The 7,418-nt window shown below is 45.0% G+C and overlaps 1 pseudogene; it reads left to right on the top strand.

Annotated features, from left to right (window-relative positions):
- Positions 1–2,301: 2,301 nt before the first annotated feature.
- On the top strand, positions 2,302–6,159 carry LOC129026300 (olfactory receptor 7E24-like; annotated as a pseudogene).
- The last annotated feature ends 1,259 nt before the right edge of the window (positions 6,160–7,418 follow it).

The following is a 7,418-nucleotide window of genomic DNA, read 5'->3' as shown; positions in this document are numbered from 1 at the left end:
ACTCTTGTTGAAGCCAGATCGTTGCCCCAGGCCACTTCAGCCCAGAAAGCTGAACTCATTGCTTTAATTCGGGCCTTAGGACTCAGTGAGGGTGAGACTGTAAACATTTACACTGATTCTCGGTGTCTTTTTAACCCTTCGAGTGCATGGAGCGTGATAGAAAGAAAAGGGCCTATTGAACTCTGAGGGAAAAGACAGAAAATATCAACAAGAAACCTTGCAATGATTAGAAGCAGTATGGAAACCCCACAAGGTGGCAGTTAGGCATTGCAGAGGACACCAGCGAGCTTCCACCTCGGTGGGTTTGGGGAATACCCGCGCTGACTCAGAGGCTCGAAAAGCAGCATCTGCCCCCTTCTGGGCATCAGTGCTCCCTCAAGTACCTGATCTTGGACCTACTTCTTCTAAAAAAGAAAAGGACATTCTCCAGGTAGAGGGAAGGACAAGTGATGGAGGAAGGATGGATTCGGTTACCAGATGGGAGCGTAGCTGTGCCACAGCTGCTAGGAGTTGCAGTTGTACTGGCTGTGCAAGAAACCACCCATCGAGGTCAGGAGTCACTGGAAGAGTTGTTAGGCCGGTATTTCTACATCTCGCCTTTGTCAGCCCTTGCCAAAACGGTGAGGCAGCGGTGTGTTACCTGCCGACAGCATGATGCGAGGCAAGGTCCAGCCGTTCCGCCCGGCATACGAGCTTATGGAGCAGCCCCCTTTGAAGATCTCCAGGTAGACTTCACAGAGATGCCAAAGTGTGGAGGTAACAAGTATTTACTAGTTCTTGGGCGTGCGTACCTACTCTGGGTGGGTGGCGGCCTATCCAACACCAACTGAGAAAGCTCGTGAAGTAACCCGTGTGCTTCTTCGAGATCTGATACCTAGATTTCGACTGCCCTTACGGATCGGCTCAGATAAACGGGCCTGCGTTTTAGGCTCCCTTGGTACAGAAGACGGCAAAGGTATTGGGGATCCCACGGAAACTGCATGGCGCCTCCCGGCCTCAGAGCCCCAGAAAGGTGGAGCAGATGAATCGGACTATCAAAAATAATACTATTGTCTTCCCCGCGAGATATTTAAAACAACACCACAAGGGGCGTCAAACCACCTGCTAAATTTGAGGGAATATTATCCTCTCCCCCACTCCCGCGGCCCCGGATATTAGAGACAATAACACAGGCGTAACGTACACCCACTACTTGATTGGGAATAATATCATCCTCTCCCTTCTCGGATATTAGGAACAATATCACACTGTGCGTGTAGTACTGTCGTGAAATTCAATGGAATGTCATCCTTCGCCTCCCTGGATATGATGAACAATATCACAGGGGATGTACAGCTTCTGAGATATTGGGAGTGATATCATCCTCTCCCCTCTGGAAGTTAGGGACAATATCACAGGGGTAGTGTACACCCTCTGGCATGTTGGCACTAATATCATCCTCCCGCCCACTGGATATTAAAAACCATATCACAAGGGGCGTGTACAGACACTTCGATATTGGTATTAATACCATCCTCTCCCTCTTTGGATATTCGGTGCCGTATTTCAGGTGGGGTATACGCCACCTGCAATATTGGAAGTAATATGATTTTCTCCCCCCGTGGATATCAGAAACGATATCACAGGGGGTGGCGAACAACCCCTGCGATACTTGGAGTGATATCATCGTCTCCCCTCACGATGATTAAGAACAATATCGTAGGGGTGGGGGGTGTACACCCCCTTTCATATTTGATACCATCCTCTTCCCCCCTGGATATTAGGAACAATATCAGGAAGGGACGTAGAGACCCTGCGACCTTTGCTGTCATACAATTGTCTCTCCCCTAGATATTAGGAAAAATGTCACTGGGGATGTGAACAGCCCTGCGATATTGAGAATAGTATCATCCTCTCCCCCCTTGCATATTGGGAACAACATCACAGGTGGGGTGTACTGCCTCTGCGATATTGGGGGTAAAATTTTCCTCTCTTCCCCTGGACATCAGGAAGGGTATCAGAGGGGGAGGGTGTGCATTCCCTGCCATATTCAACGTAACTTCATCCTCTCCCTCCCAGGGTATTCAGAACAATAGGACAGGAGGGGTGTACGCCAACTGCGATATTGAGAGTCGTATCATCCTCTTTCGCTCTGGATCTTAGGAACAATATCACAGGGTTGTGTACACCCCCTGCGATATTGGGAGTACTATCATCCTCTCTCCCTGTGGATATTAGGAAGAGTATCACAGGGCTGTGTAAACCCCCTGCGGTACTGGGAGTAATATCATCCTCTCTCCCTCTGAATAGAGGAAGATTTTCACAGGGGTGTGTACACCCCCTGCGATATTGGGAGTAATGTCATCCTCCCCAAACCTGGATGTTAGCAACGAGATCACAGAGGGGGTGTACACACCCTGCGACATTGGAAGGAATATGATCGTCTCCCCACCTGGATACTGGGAAAGAAAGATATCACAGCGCGGGTATACGTTCCCTACGCTGTTGGCAGTAATCTCATTCTTTTCCTGTCTGGATATGAGGAAGCATATCACAGGGGAGCTGTACAATTACTTCGATATTGGGAGTAATATCATCCTCTATTTTCCTGGATATTGGGCACAAAAACACAAAAGGGTGTACAACCCCTGCGATCTTGGGAGTAATAGCATACTCTCCTTCCCTGGATGTTAGAAAACAGTATCATCAGGGCTCAACATCCCCCGCGATAATGGGAGTCATATTTACTCTTTCACAGGCCATTTGGAACAATACAACAGGGGGTGTTTACAAACAGGGGTGGTGTACACCCCTGTGATATTGGGAGTAACATCATTCTCCCCACCTCCGGATATTAAGAACAATATCCCGGCGGGAGGTGGTACACCCCCAGTGATATTGCGAATAATGTCATCCTCTCCTTCCCTGGATATTAGGAACAATATCACAGGGGGGTGTACACCTTCTGTGATACTGGAAGCAATATCATCCTCTCCCCCGCTGGATATTAGAAAAAAATATCACTCACGGTGTACACCCACTGTGATATTAGGAAGAATATTACAGGGTGTACACCCACTCTGACTTTAAGAGAAATAGCTCCCTCAAATGTCCCAAACAATATCACAGGGTATACAATGATATTTCCCTAGGATATTACAAATACTATCACAGGGTGTACACCCACTGTGATAACACGAGTAATAATACATCCCAAGGATACTACCAAGAATATCACAAGGCTGTACACCCACTATGACATCGGGAGTGATATCTCCCTAGGATACTACGAACACCATCACAGAATGTACACACATGGTGCGCACGCACGGTGATATTAGGAGTACTATCAACGCAGGACATAGTCAATAAGACCACAGGGAGTACATACCTGATGTACACCCACGGCGATGTTATGAGAACTACCTCCCTAGGATAATACGAATAACATCACAGAGTGGACACACATGGTATACACCCACCGTGGCACTAGGACTAATAACTTTCTGAGATATTACCAGTAGCATCACACAACAGAAACACATGGTGTACACCCACTGTAACCTTAGGTGTAATTTCTCCCTACGATATTACGAGTAACATCTCAGTGCATACACACATGGTGAACACCCACTGTGACATTAAGGGTAATATCCCCCTAGGATATTACCAATAACATCACCGGGTGTCCACCCATGGTGTACATGCTCTGTGATGTTAGGGATAATAACTCCCTAGGATATTATGAATAATACCGCAGGGTGTACAGAAACTCTGATATTAGAGGTAATATCTCTCTAGGATATTATGAATAATATCACAGGGTGTACCCCCACTGTGATACTGGGAGCAATATCTCTCTAGGATACTACGAATCATATCAGAATGTACACCCACTGTGATCATAGGAGAAATATCTCTCTGTGATATTACGAATTAGATCACAGAGTGTACACACATGGTGTACATCCACTTTGATATTAGGAGTAATCTCTTCCTAGGACATTACAAATAACATCACAGAGTGTACACCCACTGTAATATTAGGAATCGTATCTCCCTAGGTGATTACAGGTAATATCACAGGGTGTACACCCACTGTGATATTAGGAGTAATATCTTCCTAGGGTATTATGAATAATTTCACAGTCTCTACACACATAATGTACACTCACTGTGATATTAGGAGTAACATCTACCTAGTAGATAACAAATAACATCGCAGGGTGTACCCCCACTTTGATATTAGCTGTAATATTCCTCTAAGTTGTTACAAATAAGATCACAGGGTGTAGAAACATGGTGTACACTCACTGTGATACCAGGAGTCGTATCTCTGTAATATATTATGAATAATATCACAGGTTGTACACCCACTGTATTATTAGGAGTCATATCTCTGTAGGACATTACAATTAATATCACAGGGTGTACAGCCACCCTGATATTAGGAGCAATATCTTTCTAGGATATTACAGATAATATCACAGGGTGTACGCCCACTCTGCTGTCAGGAGCAATATCTCCCTAGGATATCAAAAATCCTATCACGGGGTGTCCAATCTCTGCCTTCCAGGTTCGAAGGGATTCTCCTGCTTCAGCCTCCCGAGTAGCTAGGTTTACGCGCCACCACACCCGGCTAATTTTTTTTTATTTTCACTGGAGACGGGGTTTCACCACGTGGGCCAGGCTGTTCTGGAAGTCCTGACCTCAGGTGATCCATCAGCCTCGGCCGCCCAAAGTGCTGGGATTACAGGTGTGAGGCATGGTGCTGAGCCAAGAGTTATATATTCAATTCATTTGGAAACACAGCTCCCATATTTGAGTGTGCGTGTACTTTTATGAAGAAATGATGTCAGAAAACCTAAGGATGATAATAACTATGAAAAGTAACAGGCACGTGAAAAGGTCCTCCGATTGAGAACTATAAGCTTCGATTTCGGTTTTAGATAATGGGGTCCTAGCTCTTGTGTCGTCCTTTTACATATTCTACATCACAGGAACTTGCAGCACGGTGTCAGAATAAAATAGAGTGTATTTCACGGCTTCTTAATTTCTTTCAATTAGATGAGATCTTTTTCTTAAAGAGAGAAGGACATTTTCATTGCATTGTATTTTTTCTGAAAAGAGTAGGCCGTATTTTACTGAGATCACGGATTTGTTATATATGACGTTTTGGTCTTCTAATATTCTTCAGTGGATTTTCTCTAAAGTGGTATGTACAGAAAGACTTGTATAGCAAAAAAGTAAACCACGTAATAATTCTGAGATTTTTGGAATTGTCACAGCTGAGAAACATTGCTGGCGGTGTATGGTCCCCAAGTGTGAAAGCGTTCCTTGTGAATTGCTTGCATCCAGCATTAAGGGCTGGTTTTTCTCTTTTATTTTTCCAATCCTCTTTCCTTCTCAAGGTGTCCAAGACACACAGAGCCACGGAATCTCACAGGTGTCTGAGAATTCCTCCTCCTGGGACTCTCAGAGGATCCAGAACTGCAGCCCGTCCTCGCTTTGCTCTCCCTGTCCCTGTCCACGTATCTGGTCACGGTGCTGAGGAACCTGCTCAGCATCCTGGCTGTCAGCTCTGACTCCCCCCTCCACACCCCCATGTACTTCTTCCTCTCCAACCTGTGCTGGGCTGACATGGGTTTCACCTCGGCCACGGTTCCCAAGATGATTGTGGACATGCAGTCACATAGCAGAGTCATCTCTCATGCGGGCTGCCTGACACAGATGTCTTTCTTGGTCCTTTTTGCATGTATAGAAGACATGCTTCTGCCTGTGATGGCCTATGACTGCTTTGTAGCCATCTGTCGCCCTCTGCACTACCCAGTCATCGTGAATCCTCACCTCTGTGTCTTCTTCGTTTTGGTGTCCTTTTTCCTTAGCCTGTTGGATTGCCAGCTGCCCAGTTGGATTGTGTTACAATTCACCATCATCAAGAATGTGGAAATCTCTCATTTTGTCTGTGACCCCTCTCAACTTCTCAAACTTGCCTGTTCTGACAGCGTCATCGATAGCATATTCATAGATTTCGGTAGTACTATGTTGGGTTTTCTTGTCGTTTCAGGGATCCTTTTGTCTTACTATAAAATTGTCCCCTCCATTCTAAGGATTTCATCGTCAGATGGGAAGTAGGAAGCCTTCTCCACCTGCGGCTCTCACCTAGCAGTTGTTTGCTGATTTGACGGAACAGGCATTGGCATGTACCTGACTTCAGCTGTGTCACCACCCCCCAGGAATGGTGTGGTGGCATCAGTGATGTACGCTGTGCTCACCCCCATGCTGAACCTTTTCATCTACAGCCTGAGAAACAGGGACATACAAAGTGCCCTGCGGAGGCTGCGCAGCAGAACAGTCGAATCTCATGATCTGTTCCATCCTTTTTCTTGTGTGGGTGAGAAAGGGCAACCACATTCAATCTCTACATCTGCAAATCCTGCCCCTTAGTCACATTATTTTTGTGGCTTGATGGCTTTTATTCCTTTCCGCATTTCCTTTGTGAATATTGCTTTCTTCGTTATGCCTTTAACTGGAATGGGTGAGTATTCTGGGATCCTTTGTTTAGCAGAAACCTCATGACAGAATCCTCTATACCTAGGCGGCCCCTTTTAGTTTCTGAGCAATAACCCGGTCATCCAGGTGGAATCACCACCATCTTTTTATATACACGAAGTCCTCACTTCATTTTGGAATTCCCTGAAAACTGACTTTATGGAAACAATGTACAGGAGGTCCTCCAACACCATTGGTTATTCAAAGTTGTGTAGTTATACTGTTGATGAAAAATAAGTGGTTTCACTATACATAATTTTGCTTCGAGGTGAAGTTTCCAAGAGACTTTCAAAGATGTTAAGTGAGGACATACTGTACATCAAATTCATATCCTCTTCCACAGTTTATGTGGAATTTCTTCATAAACTGCTTCTAGAGAATCTATTTAGGCAGGTTATGTGTAGAGATAAATGTCGCCGTTCCTCAATCTTGGCTTTGAGTCAAATCACCTGGGGAGCTAACACATGATGAGGCCTGGGTCTCAACACCTAAGATTCGGATTTCCTTGCACCTGTGTGAGTACGCGGATTTTTGTTTTTTTTTCTTTTAAAGCACCAGAGGTGGTTCCAATGACGAAGTTTTTAGAGGCATCAAGCTCCAATGAGTAAGAACAGAAATTAATTATAATTTCTTCAAATATTATCTTCAAATGCATTGTCCATCAACACCACACAAATGTTTATTATGCTGTTTTTTCTTACCATTTCGCATTTTCGCATTTTCTATTTCTTTCTTTTCGTTTTTTTTTTTTTTTTTTTTTTTTTGAGTCAGAGTTTCACCCTTGTTGCCCAGGCTGGAGTTCAATGGCACGGTCTGGCTCACTGCAACCTCTGCCTCCCGTATTCAAGCAATTCTCCTGCCTCAGCCTTCCAAGTAGCTGGGATTAC

The sequence above is a fragment of the Pongo pygmaeus genome, chromosome 18 (assembly GCF_028885625.2).
Source record: "Pongo pygmaeus isolate AG05252 chromosome 18, NHGRI_mPonPyg2-v2.0_pri, whole genome shotgun sequence".
NCBI lineage: Eukaryota > Metazoa > Chordata > Mammalia > Primates > Hominidae > Pongo > Pongo pygmaeus.
This window is presented reverse-complemented; position numbering and strand designations above follow the sequence as displayed.